Source organism: Apium graveolens, chromosome 7 (genome assembly GCF_009905375.1).
Source record: "Apium graveolens cultivar Ventura chromosome 7, ASM990537v1, whole genome shotgun sequence".
Lineage (NCBI taxonomy): Eukaryota > Viridiplantae > Streptophyta > Magnoliopsida > Apiales > Apiaceae > Apium > Apium graveolens.
The window spans coordinates 74327814-74332236 of NC_133653.1; positions in this window are offsets into that span (position 1 = coordinate 74327814).

The window sequence follows — 4423 nt, forward strand, 5'->3', positions numbered from 1 at the left end:
GCTGAAAAGCCAAAAGAAGGAGAAGCTGAAATTAGAGATGAAGAAGCTAAGCAAAAGGAGAAAGCGGCGGAACCAAGGAAGACTACTATTGAACACACTCTGCCTGAGGGTAATACGTGGGAGAAACAACTCTATCCTCCACCACCTTTTCCTAAGAGATTGCAGCAACAAAAGCTGGTTAGATAGTTCGGTAAGTTTCTGGAGGCGTTCAAGAAACTTCACATCAATATACCTTTCGCTGAGGCTCTGGAGCAAATGCCTAGTTATGCGAAGTTTATGAAGAGTATTCTTTCAAGGAAGGTGAAACTGGATGACCTTGAGACTGTTGCTCTCACGGAAGAATGCAGCGCTGTTCTGCAGCAAAAGTTACCTCCAAAGCTTAAAGATCCAGGTAACTTCACCATTCCTTGCACCATTGGCAAGTTGACTTTTGACAAGTGCCTTTGTGATTTGGGAGCAAGCATCAATCTGATGCCGTTGTCGATATTTAAAAAGTTGGATTTGCCTGATCCAAAACCCACATACATGTCTCTACAATTGGCTGATCGTTCTATTACTTACCCAAGGGGCATAGTGGAGGATGTGCTAGTCAAGGTGGATAAGCTCTTCTTTCCTGCAGATTTTGTTATTCTGGATTTTGAGGAAGATAAGAAGATTCCCATAATCTTGGGAAGACCGTTCTTGGCTACTGGCCATACCTTGATAGATGTGCAGAAAGGTGAACTTACTATGCGGGTACAAGATCAGGATGTGACCTTCAACGTGTTCAAGGCAATGAAATTCCCTACAGAAGATGAGGAGTGCTTAAAAATGGATGTGATTGATTCTACAGTTACTTCAGAACTCGATCACATGCTAATAACTGATGCATTGAAAAAGGCCTTAGTGGGGGATTTTGACAGTGATGATGAATATGGCAACGAGCAATTACAATATCTGAATGCTTCCCCCTGGAAGCGAAAGCTGGACATGCCGTTTGAATCTCTTGGTACTACTGACCTCAAGAATGCTGAAGGAAAGCTCAAACCATCAATTGAGGACTCAAGCCATTACCTGAACACTTGAGGTATGCTTTTTTAGGTGATGCATCTACTTTACTTGTTATTATTGCATCTGACCTTTCAGGAAGTGAGGAAGACAAGCTTTTAAGGATTTTGAGAGAATTCAAATCGGCTATTCGATGGACCATAGCAGACATCAAGGGGATCAACCCTTCATATTGTATGCATAAAATTCTGCTAGAGGAAGGTAGTAAGCCGACTGTTGAACAGCAGCGCAGACTTAATCCTATCATGAAGGAGGTGGTGAAGAAAGAAATTCTGAAATGGCTAGATGCAGGCATCATTTATCCTATTTCTGACAGTTCTTGGGTGAGCCCCGTACAATGTGTGCCTAAGAAAGGAGGTATCACTGTGGTAGCAAATGAGAAGAATGAGCTCATCCCCACTCGAACAGTTACATGATGGAGAGTATGCATGGATTATCGAAAGTTGAACAAAGCCACGAGGAAGGATCATTTCTCTCTTCCTTTCATTGATCAGATGCTTGACAGGTTGGCTGGTCATGAGTATTATTGTCTTCTGGATGGCTATTCAGGGTATAATCAGATTTGTATTGCACCAGAGGATCAGGAAAAGACTACCTTCACTTGTCCATTTGGCACGTTTGCTTTTCACAGAGTTTCGTTTGGGTTATGTGGTGCCCCGGCCACTTTTCAGAGATGTATGATGGCTATATTCTCTGACATTATTGGAAATAATGTCGAGGTGTTCATGGATGAGTTCTCCGTCTTTGGACATTCGTATGATGAATGTTTGAATAATCTTCGTGTCGTACTCAAAAGGTGCGTGGAAACTAATTTGGTGCTCAATTGGGAGAAATGTCATTTTATGGTGCGTGAAGGCATTATTCTTGGGCATAAGGTCTCTAGCAAGGGTCTGGAGGTGGACAAGGCCAAGGTGGGAGTCATTGAAAATCTTCCACCACCTATTTCTGTGAAAGGAATCCGTAGTTTTCTTGGTCATGCGGGTTTTTATCGGCGATTCATCAAGGACTTTTCGAAGATATCTAAGCCGTTGTGCAATTTGCTTGAGAAAGATGTGCCTTTCAATTTTGATGATGAATGTTTGGTGGCATTCGAGACTCTCAAGAAGAGTTTGATCACTGCACCAGTTATTACAGCACCAGATTGGACAGAGCCGTTTGAGATGATGTGTGATGCAAGTGATTATGCGGTAGGTGCAGTTCTGGGGCAGCGCAAAAATAATCTCTTTCATGTGGTCTACTATGCGAGTAAGACCTTAAATGGGGCCCAAATGAACTACACCACTACGGAGAAGGAGCTCTTGGCTATAGTCTTTGGTTTCGAGAAATTTCGATCTTATCTGTTTGGGACTAAAGTAACGGTATTCACTGATCATGCGGCCATTCGCTATTTGGTTTCCAAGAAGGATTCGAAGCTGAGACTCATTCGTTGGGTGCTCTTACTTCAGGAATTTGAGTTAGAGATCAAGGATCGAAAAGGTACTGAGAATCAAGTAGCTGACCATCTCTCTAGGTTGGAGAATCTCGAGTCTACTTCACAAGATAGGACATTAATCAATGAATCTTTTTCGGATGAGCAGTTGTTCGCAGTTCAGGTGGAAGAGCCATGGTTTGCAGATATTGTAAACTATCTTGTCAGCAATATAATGCCTCCTAATTTGACCTCAGCTCAAAAGAAGAAGTTTCTGCATGAGGTAAAGTGGTATATGTGGGATGAACTATATTTGTTTAGACAGGGAGCTGACCAGATCATCAGGAGATGTATCCCGTTCTGTGAGATGGAGGGGATATTACGAGACTGCCACTCCACAGTTTATGGTGGACACTATGGTGGTGAGAAGACGGTAGCTCGTATTCTGCAAGCAGGTTTTTTCTGGCCTACTTTATTTAAGGATGCTCATCAGTTTGTTTTAAGGTGTGATCATTGCCAAAGAGTGGGAAATTTGACGAGAAAGGATGAGATGTCGTTAAATGTGATGCTTGAAGTCGAGGTCTTTGATGTTTGGGGAATAGATTTCATGGGGCCTTTTGTCTCATCCTGCAATAATCAGTACATCTTACTGGCAGTCGATTATGTCTCAAAATGGGTAGAAGTCAAAGCTTTACCGATAAATGATGCAAAGGCAGTGCTGAATTTTCTTCATAAGCAGATTTTCACAAGGTTTGGAACACCTCGGGTAATCATAAGTGATGAAGGGTCGCATTTCTGCAACCGTAAGTTCACTTCTATGATGCAGCGTTATAATATGAATCATCGAGTTGCTACTGCCTATCATCCGTAAAAAAATGGTCAAGCGGAAGTGTCTAACAGAGAGATCAAGCGCATTCTAGAGAAGGTTGTTTGTCCGTCAAGGAAGGATTGGTCCTTAAAGCTCGATGAAGCTGTTTGGGCTTACAGAACAGCATACAAAACTCCACTTGGTATGTCCCCGTTTCAGTTGGTGTACGGTAAGGGATGTCATTTACCTGCGGAGCTTGAGCATAAGGCCTACTGGGCGTTGAAAAAGTTGAACCTGGATTTAGATGCAGCTGGTAAGAAAATAATGCTTCAGCTTAATGAACTAGATGAATTCCGACTTCAAGCGTACGAGAATAACAAAATGTACAAGGAAAAGGTGAAGAGGTGGTACGATAGGAAGCTACATCCTAAGTTATTCATGTCGGGGCAACAAGTTCTCTTATTCAACTCTCGTCTCTGACTTTTTCCAGGGAAGTTGAAATCAAGGTGGTCTGGACCTTTTATTGTCAAAACTGTGTTTCCACATGGAGCGGTGGAAATTTTTGAGAATGATCTGGACCAAACATTCAAGGTTAATGGTCAGCGGTTGAAGCACTACTATGGGGACATGGCAAACCGAGAAGTGGTTAGTGCCATTTTATTGACTACTTGAGAAAGGTACGCAACGTCAAGCTAATGACGAAAAAGAAGCGATGCGTGGGAGGCAACCCATGATTTGTTGTTACAGGAACCCTTAGAAGTTAATAACATATTCAAAAACACAAAAAAATCAGAAAACGGGACTGAATTTGTTTTTTCCAGTGACCCCCTGAGCGCCCGCTCAGCTCTGCTGAGCGACCGCTCAGCAAGCTGAGCGACCGCTCAGCAAGCTGAGCGACCGCTCAGCAAGCTGAGCGACCGCTCAGGGGTCGACTGCCATAAAATTATTTTAAGTTCAGAAAAAAAAATCAGAAAATTAAAAAACCCAACACAGCCCATAAACTCACGATTTGTTCCTACTACCCCATGATGTTATCCCTCAACCCCAATCCTAATCTAATTTAACCTAATTCACATCTTATATATACATACACCTATCCTACATATCTCCCACAAAACTTTTACACTCAAACTCTCTCTCACACACAAAAACTCAGTTCT